We start from the raw sequence: 16,663 nt of genomic DNA, 5'->3' as shown, positions 1-16,663 counted from the left end.
TAAATTCACCAGATTTCATATATGCTTCTATCACTCCCTGAAATTTTGAAATGTGCCTAGTGACCAAAAATTAGAGACAAAGTAAAATGCTATTGGGATTATAGTTAAGTCCTGCATCATTTAGCCTGTTGATAACCCTGACTGGGTTAGCACCAAATTCTGCCTCACACCTTTAGGGAGAATGCCCCGAGCACTGACCTGTGGTGTCACTTCAGTGCAGACCTCTTCGTGGCAGCTGTTGGACGTAGGTCCGTGTGATTAAGTGTGTCGTAGTCAACCTGAACTAAATATCAGGCAACTAAAGCCTGGTTTTAAACGTCAGCTGAAATCCTTTTCCACTATAAAAGTTGTACCATAGGTGTCATTAGCAGTCATCAGTGAGTAGAGTCACTCAGAGCGATGTTCAGTGATTCCATTCACAGCAGTCCTGCAAACAGCTGCTTGCTAAGTTGGAGAATACACTTGTGAAGCCTGGAACATCCAATTTCACATGTTGCAACTATTACCCTACTGCTCTGAAACGTCAAGGCCAAAAATGCCTACAGCCCAATACTTTCTGAGTCTGTTTTCACTCACTTCTTAAATAAATAAGCAGAATGGCTTAAGAATGGTACTTAATAAAATTGAGTGTACTACCAGAGAGGTCCCAGAAGTAGGTGTTAAACTGAAAACAAATCATCCAAGGATCATCAGTAATCCAGGAGAAGGGAAGGGAAGGGAAGGGGAAGGGGAAGGGGAAGGAAAGGGGGGGAAGGAAAGGAAAGGGGGGGAAGGAAGGAAAGAAAGGGAGAGAAAGAAAGAGAAAGAGAAAGAAAGAAAGAAAGGAAGAAGGAAGAAAAGAAGGAAGAAAGGAAGGAAGGAAGAAAGAAAGAAAAGTGAAAGTACTGAAAATAGGGTGTTCGTATATATTCAATGTCCTTTTTTTTTCCTTTTTTTTTCTTTTTTTTTTTTTTTTCCCCTATTAACAAAATGATGGACAAATGAACTTTAGGGAACAAAAGTCCAAAATTGTCTGAGCCAGGTCTAGTCTCAGATTGTGAGTTGCCGCCCTTCTTTCACTGTTTAAATCACAAAAACTGAGCCAGGTGGTTTTACTTCACACCTAGGGTCAGTGCCTGCTGCACTGTGCCACCACCGAAGCAGCACTGCGGGGGTTTGCTGTTGCCGTGAGCAATCACAACAAAAAATAGCAGATCAGAGTTCGCATTGCCTCCTCTCCTACACGTGAAAAGTGACCCAAAGAAGAGGATGTATCTGCTACAGATTAAGCCCAGCATTGTTTGTATTTGGCTTCAAGCCCAGCATTGTTGTAGGAAACTTTTGTACCCAGTTTATAATACATTAGTCAAGCTTCATATATTTATTAACTTTTCATTTATATAAAATGAAATAAAAAGTAACATCTCACTGAAATTAAAAAAATATTTCTTGGTTGCCCTAGATGAGTTGTTCACATGAATCAAGTCTTGATTTTCATTTTCGTGGTGGAAGGTTTGCAGCAGCCACCTGATGTTCTGCAGTCACCCAGCAGATGCCGTCTGTGGTACGCTGAGCACACTGGGACGAGGCAAGACCCTGGGAAATGCTGAGCGGAAAAAAAAAAAAAAAAAAAAAAAGACTTGAACTGAAAGAGAAAATAGATGTTCTGAAGTTCTTCAGGAAGGAATAAGCTGAGGAGGGGGCTGTAAGTCCAGGAATCTGTGTGGGAGTGGAACACAATATGATCACAAAACTGGACAGAAGGAGGAGGCACAGAGGAATTTTAGAACGATTATGAGGAGAGTGGGGAAAGGAAAGGAAGTGAAATAAGCTCAGAGAGATAATGTCAAATCATGGAAGTACTCTGGAATAATTTTGACACTATAGAAAGGTAGAAAACTTAAGAGACCATGAGTTTAGGGATCAGTTCGCAATAATCAAAAAAAAATAAAGATGATAAGGAAAGGTTCTTCAGCAGTGCTCTATGCTACTGCTGCTGCAAGCTTATGATGTAACTAAAATCAGATCAGTAACACCTGTACATTGATTAATAGATGTGCCCCATTTAAATTAAAAATAAATAAATATATATATCTATACAGTGATATTGGCCTATGTTACATGTTGAAATTTGCAATCTGAGGTTAATTTTATGACACTTCCTAAGAAGTGGCTCTGATTCTGAGGAATCTGGTCAGGAATATAGCACAGGACTAGTGACAGAAGGCATTTGAAAAATGAGTAGATCCCTATGTTTTCAAACAAGCAGGACACTAATTATTAAAATTTTCCAAAACTTAAAGGCGTCCAGCCCTTGTACCAAATGTTCATGAAACGGTAACACTTTACTCCAGCAAAATGATAGCAAAACTGTTACATGCCTTTTAGCTGTGAATTCGGGGTTTGAGAGTTTGTAAGATTTAAGTTGAAGAGGGGTCATTAGCCCAATCCCCTGCTCACAGCAGGACAAATTTCAAGGCTATATCAAGTTGCTCAGGGCCTTCTCCTGTTACAGTCACAGACCCACATATTCCAACAACGGGTGCATTTTAATTCTTTGGATCTCACTGCCCGCTCTGGTTGTAAACATCACATACCAGAAAAAGCTGCTGACCAGGTGCTATTTCTCCTTCTGAAAGTCATTGCTCCTTTGTGTCTTCCCTAATTAAGCCCAAAGCCCCCAGTTAAGAGTTGCAGCTGGATTCTAGGACTCAAGAAGCATTCCCAAGTACCTGAACCAAGGCAGCTTAGCTCCCAGGAGTTTTGTGATTAATTAACAATCTCTATTAATTATCGAATTGTAGTATATTAAGCTGCAGCAGTTCATCCCTTATAGACTTTAGAGAATCTAACTGGGAAACCATACTTACAAACGTGTTTATGACTTCTCCAAGTCTGCATCTTATTAGACAGCAGAGAACCCATATGGGAGAGAACTCCCATCTGAGGTTTTTCTGTTGTTTAGTATGTAAACTCTGACTAAAGCATTTCCCATGGTTAGGGAATTCATTATATCTTATTTGCCCATGTGAATTTTCTCTGGCCTCTCAGAGACTGAGGCTCAGCAGAGGCTCAGCATTAGCAGACAAATCTTGTTTTGCAAGTTTCAGAAAATTTGCAGGAACTTAGTATGTGTTAGAGCTCTCTCCTGCTGCCAAGTTTTGTTGAGGTTACACGAGGAACTCCTCTGCCTCCCTGTCTCTCTCTCACACACTCATTCCCACATGAAAAATGCACCCATGGCTCTGTCTATCTGAAGAGCCTTTTTAAAGTGCCTTAACTGGCACGTTAATGGAGTGCATACCCATTTCAATCTGATATTAGCAAGCTTCAGAACAGGCTGGAAAAAAAAATAAAAATAAACATGTTCAGCATTTTCTACCAGTGTTTTTTTGTGTCTCTCTGTTCAGCACGCTGGTTATTTTGACACCGTCTTTTTCCATATTTCAAATTCTGGACCTAAAAATGGCATGTTCTGACAGCTAAGATTTAGGTGTCTGCACCTTTATGGGGTCCCCAGCTGCAAACAAACAAGTTAGATTATATAGGACTGTGACTCAATGGAAGCTGTTGGGGGCTTAGCTGTTGTTTCAGTTGGACGTAGGTCTTTGTCAAGGAAAACATGAAGAAGGACAAAAAAAAAAGCCATAGTTTTCAAGTTTAACAAGCTTTTCCAGTTTAAACAAGCTGGGAGGCATTTTATAACAAATAATTCTGAAAGTGGATTCAGGACAGAATTCGGGATTAATCGGTAAGAATGAAATCAGTAAACAGTTCCTCAGTTCTTAGAAAACATTTTAATGACCTTCCAGAATGTGAAGCCAGAACACTGTGGGCAGAATGCAAACAGCATCTCTCTCATTCCAGGAATTCAATGCGCATTTTTAAATCAGAAAATTCTCTATATGAAATGCATTCAGATGCTTTTCAGACTGCTTTTGTGCACATGCATCTATTCAATCACTTCATTTTTTGTTTTATATGTTGGCGGAATGATCTCTAAAACTGAATATTCCTTTACAGATTTCTTATTTACAACAAACAAATGGACCCTTGGCTCCTTCCAACTCAGTCATAATGTGCAACAGCACTAATATAAGCTGGAATCCTTTTCTGTAATACTTTCTTTCTCTCTAAAGGCATGATTTAGTAGACTGCAGACTATGACTAGAAAGCAGAAACAGTTGACATGTCATTCCAGGCCTCTGTTGAATGCAATGGGGCATTGTCTAAATTCCTTGGGCATTCTGTCCCTCAGCTAGCATCCCATGTAAGACGGGTGTAATAGCAACATCACAGTGGTATTTTTGAGACTGGGTTCACTTTAGCTGGTGAAGTTTATTGAACTGTAAATTGTATAACTGCAGCTGTTACTGTGCAAAAGGTGTAAGCAGTTTTTGCTGATTTTTTTTTAATTTTTTAATATATATTTTCTTCTTTTTAGCATTCCCGTACAAAACTGCCAAACAGAATCCGAGGTTTACATTTATAAGGCCTGTAATCATTCCATGAAGTTCAAGAAATCTGGCAGTGATCTGGAAAACTTAGGAGGTAATAAAAGGTTACCAGCAGGAATGCAGAGTTGCCTTGTATGGTAGCAGAGAGAAGAACCAGTGCATATTTCGATAATACAGTGCAGCTCTTGTCTTTGGGGTGGGCCTTGATTGTATAGCTCTGCCTGCATCTGAAATACATGGCAGTGTAAACATTCCTCTAATAACACAGGGGTTCTCTTAAACATTTGTAAATAGTTCAGAAATTTTGAGAAACAGGGTGGAGCCTGGAGATCTCTAAAGAAAGAAGCATTATTCTCATGCTTGTTGCACTCGTTGTCCCAGCCCCAGCTCTGCTGTTAATGTAAACCCCTGCCACTTGCCTTCAGGCGCGGTTGTACAACGTGCATCTGGCCAGACTTGGACGGCACACACTGTTCCAGAGCTGTGCCGCATCCAAACCTGCCCCAATCCGATACACTGCCCTGCGGATTTGTTTCCACTTAGAAAGAAAAGGAGCAATACCAGCTGTACTGCAAGTGATTTGGAGGAGATATTGTTTGTTCACTGGAATTACTTATGGTGGAAGAGGTAGAGGGGAAAAAGAAAAAAAAAAAATTGTAGTACCAAATTCTGTAACATTTTGCTGGCTTTGACTATGCCAGAAAAGCAGTTTTGTAGTATGAAGTGTGAAGTCCACAGAGAATGGGAAATTCTGAACGTCAGGTATGTTTGCATTAGTTAATCAGTTCATTAGTTAATTAGCTACATTAGAATTATAGTAATGAAATTCTGGGGAAAGATAATAATACCACATTTACTTTCACTGGTAGTTACAGAATTTATGGTCTTCATGCAGGACCAGAACTTCTGAGGTATCGTTCTGAGGATTGCTTTTCTTCCTTTCACTGCTAGCCACGTATAGAAAACCATCAGCTTCTCTAATTCTATGGTCTCAGTTTTTTTAAATGAGGATGTCAGCCTTAATGCTTCTGGAATCTTCCAGATTTGATTAAAAACTTCAAAACAATGTAAAGGTGGAAAGAAGAAGTTCTTCTGTCTGTTTTCTCAATGTTCCAGTTTCATCCAACTCAGCGTGGAGTTTTTCTTGACCAACATTACCTAACCCATATACCTGAACCTTGAGGCTCTCAATATACCCTGCCTCTCAGCTCCCAATGCAGTGCGTCTGGGTTCAAGTTGCAGTTTCTTGCATTTCAGAAATACCCTAATGCCATCACTGCAGGTAACTTTCAGTACTTAATTCAGCTGATTGAACTTGAACCCCAGATTAACTCCAGCTATTTATTTACTTACCTTGTGACATTAAAAAAAAAAAAAAAAAAAAAAACACTTTTGATCCAAAATTATGCAGAATGGTCTTCTTGAGATTGTCTGCTTCTAAGTATTGTTTGCTGCTAATCATTCAGAAAATGTCTGCTGGGTGAGAGACCTCATTAGTGAAGGTAAATGTATCTGCAAGTTCTTCATCTTTCAAATCCATAACAACATGTTCCCACTGACAGAAGTGCATGGGAACAGGGAAGGATGTGGAAATTAAGACTCCCATCTCAAAGGAGTCTGCCACTATTGGTAATATGTGGTGGTACACAGGTCCCATTAGCTGAGGTAACAGGAAGAGGGAGCTCCAGGAGAAGGGTTCCCTAGAGAGTCCTGTAACAGGACAGGAATTAGAAACCTTTGAGGAGTGTCAAAACCCCACCCTATTAGCTACCACACATCCTTCACTTCACATGGCTAAGGATAGGGCGGTCATCCATAAACAAAGCAACAGTGGATTGGAGTCATCCAATATCCAGGAATTACAGGAATCTCCACTTCACATAAAGTGCACAAGAAATACAAAGGTATATCTTGTATTTAAACATTGTTCTTTTACATCAAACCAATGCCATCATTTCTGCTATTGTTAATATTGACCCCTACAAAAACAACATTCAGAAGAGGAGTTGGACCTGGCCTGCTGCAAATGCATATTTTTGCACAAGTCTGCAGCCACTTTAACTGCACAATAGTTCTCAGGTTTAGGAAGAACTTCTTTCTTTTGTGCTAAAATCGGAAAACGTCTGGGAGAAGAATTTGCTTTACTAAGAACAAAAGGCCCAAAAGCCCATTTTCCAGAAGGTCTGCATGCAGCTGACGCTTTCTCATGTGTTAAAACAAAGCTTGCTAGATGCTCTTCATTATCAGGACAGTGCAGCAGCTTACTTACAGTGTGACATGGAGGCTGTATCTTATGCCTGGAAAAGTGGCATAAGACCATTTGGAGATAGGTGATGATGTTACAGGTTGTCAAGAAAAGCTGTGGATGCCCCATCCCTGGAGATGTTCAAGGCCAGGCTGGATGGGGCCTTGGCCAACCTGACCTAGGGGGTGGCATCCTTGCTAATGGCAGGGGGATTGGAGTTAGATGATCTTTAAGGTCCCTTCCAACCCGAGACATTCTATGATTCTATGATCTGGTGAATAATAGAGGAAGACTGTGCTGGGAAGAGGCCAGAAATGGGTTCATGTTGCCTTTGGGTCCCCAAAATTAGCTGTCCATGAGTCCGCCACACCACACTAGGTATTGACTTAGAAGGAGCTAATAGAAGAAGACCAAAGCAGAGTAAGTAAAAATTAAAAATTAAAAATTAAAAAAAATCTGCTGAACAGCGTGAAAGATGAGGAGACCACTGTTATACTTCTTTATCTGGTCATTTTTCTTTAGCAGCCTGACTTAGATTGACTTTTGTAACTAACCCCTCAACAAAGTTAGCATAGTCACATACAAATGATGAGTTAATGAAGAGGAAATTTCTATATTTTTCTGCAAATTTCCGAGGTCATGCTTTACATCATCTGCTCTGGTATGTAGGCATGGAAGAAAACATCTATAGACCTGTGTTTTGTTTCACTCTAATTCTAAGACTCAAATTTACTGGATGCTGTATAAGATGGCTCCAGGCTATTTGCATCAGAAGGGGTATGAAAAACCAAATTACTGAATTACAGTGTTGAGAGTGGGCTGTAACCCTCCTACCACTGCAAGAACTTTGGCAAAACTCTCACAGAATCGTCTAGGTTGGAAGAGACCTCCAAGATCACCTAGTCCAACCTCTGACCTAACACTAACAAGTCCTCCACTAAACCATATCACTAACTTCTTTCCCTCTGCTAGGCCGCATGGGCTGGCTCTCCTTTGCAAGGCCAGAGCTGTATGCAGGGCTCATTAAGAAGAGTATATCACAAACTGGTCCTCTTTGGCATGTCCTTTAACGAGTTTTTGCTAATAATGGCAGACCTCAGGTGGTGGAAGGGTCCTGCAGGTAACTGCAGCAAGTCTCCTTTGCTCCCACTCTTTCGTTCAGAATGGTGGCGATGGCTGTTAGACATCTGCTGGAGGTCCAAGCTCAGCTCTCTGCATCCTGGAGCAGGCCGTGAAACTGACAGATCTGCAGCACATCTAAGGGTTATCAGAGATACTGACATCCACATTTTATATAACAGGGTAAAGTCTCTTCTTTAAACTAACAAACAATGCTTCTTATCAACAAATAGATCAAGGTGGTAATTTCCCTTGCTCTTTGTGCAAGAAATTGATAGAAGTGTAGGAATTGGTCCATCCCACACTAAGCTTCTTTTTTTCTGGTGCACTTGTCCAACTTACTGACCAGTCAGCACCTGCCACCTTAAGCAGATATTTCACTTCCCACCATGGGTTGGAAACTAAAGATGCAGGCCCCTGTCTTAGACAAGACTTTTCTCAGAAAGGAGCTATCTGCAATAAGGCCTAACAAACCCTGTGAGTCATCCTGGACGAGCAGGACAGCTACGTTTATTGTGGCAACTAGAGTCAGCGATGCAAATGTAAAGCTCGGTTGTATAAAAGTTGCAAATAAGTCAGTATGTAATACTGACTGAAGTGTTTTCTTTCCTTTGTTTGGACTAGATCTGTAATAAGTCAAATAGTTTAATGAGAGTCAGAACAGAGCTGCTTAAGCCAACCCTCTTCCTTGGCCTAAAACAACAGTAATGTAGGCGAGAGGAGTATTTTACTCTTTCAAGACATTTTGGAAATTAAACTGAGTAGCTAATAAGTCAAAATCTATTTTTCTGGAAATTTATCACAAACACAGTATGTTTGTTTTGGCAGAATGATAACACACAGTGATCAATGCGTTCAAAACCAAGGCATGACACTGTTAAGTTGCTTCTATTTTACAGTTGTGATATGTACCCAGACAGAGTTTAATATCTCAGACACGAGCCACAACATAGTTTTTGCAGGCCATTTACCTAGATTGCTGTGAAATAAAACTGTAAACCATCTTAAAGACTGCGTGAAAAACACTTTTGTGCTGCTTAGACACAAGACTTCAGTGAAAGCAGAGTTTACTTGTCAGTTTACAGGCGAATTTAATGGACTCAAAAAGGTGCTCTGTGTTCATGCAATATCTTATTTTTTCCATGTGTACTTTATACCTTGCCAGGAAACAACCAGGCATTAATACTGCAATTAAATAGCAAAATGGGTAATGCTGGAGATTATGGGCAGCTAACTCTGATGTTCTCACTGGCCCTCTGAGCGTCTCTTCCCATGGACTGTTAAGGAAATTTGGACTCCTAAACTTACATGTCCTGAAGTGCACCTGAGGTAGATGCCTAATGTGGGCTAAGGAGATCATTAAGTAAATTTAATGATTGTATGTGAAATCTGTTCCTACTTCAGTGTCTGTGCTCGAAACATTCCTGTCTTTGTGAGAAGATTCTTGATGAGAATAACTTTCAGATGCTCAATATCCAGCCAAATGTGAGATGTGTGAGCTCTTTTCTACACCTTCACTTCCCTCTGGTAAAGACAGCAGCACTGATGGGCGATAAACAAAGCCGTTCATGTCTGGCCCTCACATTTCAAAGCTGCAACAGCACATTAGAGCAATGATATCAATAGGAATTTCAAATCCTAAACACCATTAGAGATTCAGTGCTTGATCCTGCAAACGGATGAGCACTCTGGCCCTGCTCCAGCAAAACACTTAGAAAGATTTATGGCACTTTTCTTTCATTTAAATATAAGCTTGCTATTAAATGCTTCACTGTATTGGGTGAAAACAGATGCTTACAGGGTAAGGTTTATGTCACCTAATCTCAGTCATTTAAAAGTAAGGTGTCAAACTGAAGCTAATCATCAAAGCTCAGCCTGGTGCTAATGAGAGGAGGTCATTCTGTGCCATCTACTTTAGATCCTTATTTCTGAATGGACTGGAGCACACCCCACATGTTCCTCTCATTCTCACCCTCCCATGCTCATTGATATTTAGCTTAGAGTAGACACCTGACTTGCAGAGAGTGAAAGTAATTCACCTTAATTACCTGCTCATTTCTGCAGGATTTGTACTGACTTGAAGTTCATTGCACATTTTTAATGGATTACATTTAAAACATTAAATCTCATTAGCTCAAAATGTTGATGTAGTTTTCATACAAAGTTAAGGCCTGCATATCTTTGTTATCACATGTAAACAGAAAGAGAATACAAAAGTTATCTGTTTCCTGAACTATTTTTTTTTAATATTGCACACAATGCAGAAATACAAGGGATGAAATCACTTGGTTACCAAAATTTCAGAAAGGAACAATTTCTTTTCTTCCTATCTATTACTGCATCTGCAGAGTTCTGTCACACCCGTAGTAGTAGTAGTAGTAGTAGTAGTAGTAGTAGTAGTAGTAGTAGTAGTAGTAATAATAATAATAATAATAATAATAATGCATGTTTCTATCTGCCTTTCTGATAGAAAGAGTTCAGGCAGGGAGAGGTAGATGCGTGCTGGGAGTGGAACTCATATAGATATGGAGTGGCGGTTAAAAATGAATTAATAATTTTCTCAGTACTTCACTTTTCACATATTTAAATGTTTTCACAGCTAATTGGTCATAACTGAAGCTAAAGATTCCCAAAAAGGCAGGCACCCAGTATTGTGGAAAACTCCATATTTGATGTTTGCCAAAGACCTCTTTGTGTGGTCCTGAGATTTTCCAAATGCTAACAAAAATCTTAAAAAAAAAGTGATAATATCTAATGTCTTTTTCTCTGGAAGAACACTCAGTACTGGAAGGAAGACACAGAAAGCTGTGGACAAATTAATCATAAGAAAATAAGATGAGTAAAATGTGGATAAAAGATGTAAAATTTCACTTGATGCATGGATATATTTTTAACTTCAATGCCATATCAACAAAATAAAACTTTTACCACAACCTTTACATAATATCTATTTTAAGTACCAATAGCAATTTAACCATAGGTTCCATCAGGCACAAGTGAGTACTTAATTGCCAGTCAGTTGAACAACAATGACTGTTCAGTCCTGGCTCATCACAAGGATGCCATCAAATTTGCTCAGCCAATCTCCATGGGTGATATTTTTATAAACCTGTTTTCCTTTGCACTTGCAATGGGCTACAAAGGCACATGGAGCAGTCACTACCAGTTAGTTGATAGCTAGTAACATCTTGCAGTAAAGAAGATGAAAGAAATTAGAACTGGGAACCTAAAGAACTTCTGGATATTTCACCAATGAACTGGATTTTTTGAGTGGGAAAAGGTAAGATTCACATTTACTACAACTCCTTTTTTTTTTTTCCTCGGAAAATAATTATATTACAGTGTAATTATGCCCTAGACTTTGAGCCATAGTTTGAATAAATAGTATGAATCCACAAGTTAGTCTGCTGAAGGAATGATTCATGCAGGGATAGTTACTTGAATGAGTAACTCCTACCTGAGGCTTCAAGAAGAAAATGGATTTGCAGCCTCCATTTTTTTTTTAATCATAGACTTCCTTATGCTGAATCAAGATGGAAAATTGAAGTGCCACTTACCTTTTCTTTCTTATGTTTTCCCTAAGCTAAGCATGGTGATATTTAAAATAAACTTTGAATTTGTGGTAAAATTGAGATGATTATTTTCCCAAATTTGGAATATGTTTCTACAAGTCATTGGGATTGACATATATTTCTTCTTAATGTATGAATACAGTGTGTTTTATTTTGCTTCCATACTATTTATATCAGCTCTAGGTCTTCCTTTAAATCACACAGTAATGTGGTCATGACAAATATACTAGTGCATCCTTGTTTTCAAGGGATAGCTCCTCTGATCATTTAGACATCTGACATGAGCTTACATGGATATTTAGCATTTCCGAATTTAAGAACATTTGTACATTTTAACTCATTCTTTGGACATCAATATAAATTGAATTTTCTCGTTAAGAAGAAGTGATAAAATTGACATATACCCATCAAAAAAAACAACATACTGTGCTAATTATAAAAGGTGGTGAATTGCCTTGCATTATAGTTAGCGTGCATGAACCCAGCAAGGTCACTGGGGTTCCTTGTAAATGCCGGAGTCAGTGTGGGATGCAGGTCTGGGACATAAGTATCTGTTTGCTTTGCCTAGGAAATGGATTTAAAATATTCCTGGGAGGGCTTTCAGGCTCTACCCAGATGAATGTGTTCCATCCTGAAGATGGATAATACTGATAACACACAGATGTTGTTTATTTGTAGAAATCCATTTCTTAGATTTTAGAACTATCAAGGGCATACAGAGGAAAAAATATTTTCCAGTGTGGTGCAGCCTACCCTTGCTAATGAAGCTTTTGACCCCTTCCATATTCTACAGTCCCAACCAGTGACTCACAGATAGTCTAATGTGGCTAAAAATGTGCAGAATTGCTTTGTTTGTAGGACTATTGGATTCAGGGAAGAGAATTTGAAAGTTCCTCGGAAGTTCTTTGGAAAGTTCTTGCTAGACACAAAGATTAAATAACATCTAAGTGCACTTCCAACAGCTGGTGGGTTAGATCTTAAGCTGCTATAGATAAGTGTCACTCACAACATTAGAGGCTTGGGACAGTTGTAGGTCACATCAAAAATTAAAAAATTATTTAGTACAGCATACTGTCTCTGACAGCTACCAAAATCAATGTCTAAGGAAGAGTGCATGAACAAGGAAAACAGGAGATAGTTCACTGAAATGCATTCTCACTCTTGAATCATTTTCACGTAAAATTCAACTCATTTTTCTGAGATGAATAGAGGTGTGTTGTTGGGCTGAGTGTTTGTTTTGCTTGCATTTGGCAGATTTAATGGTTTCTTACCCATGGACTTTTCTAGTTTCCCCATAATGTGTAAACATTCAGCATTCACAGCATTCTGTGGCAAGTAGTTCTCAGGCTGAGCTAATTTGTGAAGACTAAGAGTTGTGCTCTCCTTTGTTTCACACCTACCTCCCTAAACCTAGAAGCAAGAATATTGACAGCAGTGACAGTTCATCGTGATTTCAGCAGGACCAGGGAGGTGATCATCCCCTTGTACTCTGCTCTGGTGAGGCCGCACCTTGAGTGCTGTGTTCAGCTTTGGACCCCTCAGTGCAAGAAGGACATCGAGGCCCTGGAACACGTCCAGAGAAGGACTACAAAGCTGGTGGAGGGCCTGGAACACAAGTCCTGTGAGGAGCAGCTGAGGGAACTGGGTTTGTTTAGTCTGGAGAAGAGGAGGCTCTGGGGAGACCTTATTGCTCTCTACAACTACCTGAAAGGAAGGTGTGGGGAGCTGGGGGTCGGCCTCTTCTCACACATAACTAGTGATAGGACTAGAGGGAATGGCCTCAAGTTATGCCAGGGTAGGATAAGGTTGGAAATTAGGAGACATTTCCTCTCAGAAAGAGCAGTCAGGCATGGGAACAGGTTGCCCAGGGAGGTGGTGGCATCACCCTCCCTGGGGGTGTTCAAGGAAAGGCTAGACCTGGCGCTTAGGGACATGGTTTAGTGGGTGACAGTGGTAGTAGGGTTATAGTTGGACCAGATGATCTTGGAGCTCTTTTCCAACCTTAATGATTCTATGATTCTCTGATTCTATTATTCTATGATTTTTTACAGTGACTCTTCTCAAGAAAATGCTAGGCTTTGCAGCTGATTCAGCTCTTGTGCTGGTGACCACTGCTTCATTTACACGTGGAGCAGCCAGGGTCAGTTCCTGGCTCTCCTGCAGGCTTCCTCTGTGCTGTCTTGGGCACTGGCCATATCTACATAACCAAGCGCTGAAAGAATGGGCAGTTTATGCTTAATTTCCACATTCGTAACAATAGTTTATTTCCCCCATGCTTTGCTTGTCTTGTATTTGTAGACAGACATGGTTTGTCTGGGATAATGTTTACCTTTATCCTAGCATTGGTAGTCCACTAAATCCAAAGCAAGCTCATATAAACTTTGAGGTTGACTTTAAAATTGTGACTTTTAAGAATTGAAAAAGAAAAATCTGTTTTCTTTTTATTCTGTGTCTGGTTTCAAACTCTAAAGATTTTTCTGCACAGTTCTTTAAATTGGAATATTTTCTTATTAAGCACTAGTTAAGACTCCTGAATATCACAAGAAAACAGGAAAAATGGCTATAAGACATTAAAAATCTTAAAAGTAATAATAAAATCATGCATCTTCACTTATTATATCTTTGCCCAGTGCCTAGCAAAACAGTCAACCAAACCAAGTACAATTTTATTTTACCACATTGATGGCAGCTGGTCTCAGGAGCATTATGCTTCTGAGGAAAAGAAAGTGGAAAAGCAAAGTGCAGTTAAGTGTCTCACAAGTAATTTTCTCCTTGGTCTAGTTGAATTCATGATCATTTTACTTGCAACAGGAAATTCATAGACCACATTATGAAATTCAATAACATTTGCTTTGGGAGTATTTCAGCTGAAGCCACATTAGAATTGTGATCTCAGTGTGTATCTCTTCATTATCAACGTCACAGCAAAGAATTTGGGAATGTGCTCTATGTACATTCTTCAACATAAGCATTACACTAAGATTTTAAAATCAAAAGTCAAAAAAAGGGGAAAAAAAAAAGCAGCTATATCTTCGAGCATGATTTGTGATTCAGAGATCCCCCTCTGGCTTCAGCAGACATGGAATTGATCTTTTGGGTCAAATCCTGTATCTCTGGATTCAGATCCACAGTTACAGTTTTGCGTCATTTCACCTTTCATTTATTAGATAAAAATATAGGGGTGAAAGAGATCTTAGCAGATCACTAACTCATTGTCTGCTATTGAAACTATTCCCAGCAGATGATTGTTTAACCTGTCCTTACAGATCCCAATGGAGAAGAATCATTTGATATAATTCACTGACCACACACTGCTAAGCAAAGATTAATTTTTGCTGGCAAACACTTTCAAACTGGTAATAGTATCAAAATCTTAGTAAGATCTGCTTAACAAAGAAACTGCATGAGAGCTTTCCTTGTGATGCTCTCATTCCCTCTAATCTGATTAAGCATTTGTGCTTTATTTATACCTAATAAAGATTTTTCCCTATCTCAAAGTTGAAGCCTTATTGTGCAAGAAAGCACTGATGTAAAAGAAGCATGGGATATTCTGCAACGTACCTCTTCAAGTATGTAGCTCAATGACCTCTAGTTTTCCAATTTTTCTTCCAAGTATATCCTTCCTTGACTGATGATCTTAATAAAACAACACATTTATGATCTTCACAATATGGCCATTGAGAAATGCATTCGAGAGGAGAAGAAGCCCTTCCCTTCGGATGCGACATTCAGAGCCCACATACCACCACCACCAGTGTTGGGTGCATCCCACATGCACTGAGCCTATCCCAGACCAGCTTTAATTTCTTACAGTTAAGAAACTTTAATGAAAGTTTCTTAAAATAAACATGAAAAAAGGCTCTCTTTTTGACTTCACTGTTGGTGGTGTTTCATTCCACATCATTCAAGTCAGCTTAGGTTCACTGAACAGTAAGGTTTTTCAATGTATTTGAAACTTTTCTCGAGCTAAGAGTTGAAGGGAAAAATATTTTGAAATAACCATCTTTGAAAGCCATGTAACAATTGCAGCTGTAGCGATGAATAATGCTTGTTGGCATCCCCTGAACATATTGCAGATCATTTACCGGCCTCAGCAAAATGTCTACCGAGTGCCAGAACCAAGGAGTGAATTAGTGTACTTTGTGCTGGTGAAGCCATTTTCTTTAAACAAAATAAAAATTTTAAGGAACTGCATGAACTTTCCTTATCTGGATAAGAAGCACTAAACAGTTAAATATTTCTGAATAGTTATTCTTAGCTTTTTATAACTTCTTTCAGCTCCACTGTCACTTGGCAATCTTTAGACGCATTTTAGATCTGTTGTTCAGATTGCTGCCCTTGAGTTGCTTACCACAGTCCCTGCCTACCATCCAATTCTTTTTTTTCCTTTTTTTTTTTTTTTCTGTAATTTGCATGAGACTTTTTTGTAATCTGGCAGGATGAACTCTGTCCAATAACGAGGCATGTTGCAAAACTCTCATTAATTTTTGTCCAGCAGGAGCTTAGCAGGATTATTTGAGGAACTTTCAGTGCCTTGTATGTTATGTGGTTATCTAGGTATCTGCTAGAAGGGAGTATTTTGAGCAAGAAATCTACTTTATTTGTATTTAAATAGTTAGAATAGTTAAGGCATTAGTCTGCTAAGGTAAAATAATTCTTGAGAACAACTGGGATAATGTAACATGTAGCTATAGCCTGAGCAGCCAGACAGCCAGAGCATGATCCTTTATCATAGTTTTGCATTGTTCTTCTAACTGCGTGATGCCAAAAAATAATAATAATAAAGAGAAATCCTTTGTTCCCTTTCACTGACCTAGAAGGTCACAAAACAGACAGTTCCTTCTTGATTACACTAAATAAATAAAAGCCTGATTCACAGAGGGGAAACAATCATCTGCCAACTGCCAAACCCTATAAAGGGTAAATCTGCTTTTGCTTTGTGAGCCAGAGTGATGAGTCACTGAGTCTATGACTAATACCAGCAAGAATTAAAATGTACCCACTGAAATACCCTCCCTTTGTACTACAGCAGGGTTACCCAACAGCATACCCCAGTCCAACAGGTGCTGCTGGGGAGCAGGGACCCCCTGGCTGCTGCTGGCCAGAACCGAGGGACAGCTCTGTTGAGGTTACTGGCATGCATTTACTGCATTCACAGGCACAATCTCAGTGTGGGAGTTGAATAATTAGGTTCTTCGTTTGGGAAATTAGCCACTGTGCAAATAAACACCCTTTTCTCCTCTGCCTCTCTGTTAGCTGCCTTCAGAACATGCCACAAACAGGGGTTCCTC

At 39.4% G+C, this 16,663-nt stretch overlaps 1 long non-coding RNA gene across 2 annotated transcripts; it reads right to left on the bottom strand.

The window, feature by feature from the left end:
* Positions 1 to 1,345: 1,345 nt before the first annotated feature.
* LOC118246882 (uncharacterized) lies at positions 1,346 to 15,287 on the bottom strand. 2 transcript variants are annotated; one of them, XR_004778239.2, is made up of 4 exons: positions 14,934 to 15,287; positions 7,777 to 7,938; positions 4,546 to 4,663; positions 1,346 to 1,585 (listed from the first exon to the last, which is right to left on the bottom strand). It is a non-coding gene; the product is annotated as an uncharacterized LOC118246882 (long non-coding RNA). The 2 variants fall into 2 exon arrangements; XR_004778238.2 differs by lacking the exon at positions 7,777 to 7,938.
* Positions 15,288 to 16,663: the final 1,376 nt, after the last annotated feature.

The sequence above is a fragment of the Cygnus atratus genome, chromosome 1 (assembly GCF_013377495.2).
Source record: "Cygnus atratus isolate AKBS03 ecotype Queensland, Australia chromosome 1, CAtr_DNAZoo_HiC_assembly, whole genome shotgun sequence".
Lineage (NCBI taxonomy): Eukaryota > Metazoa > Chordata > Aves > Anseriformes > Anatidae > Cygnus > Cygnus atratus.
This window is presented reverse-complemented; position numbering and strand designations above follow the sequence as displayed.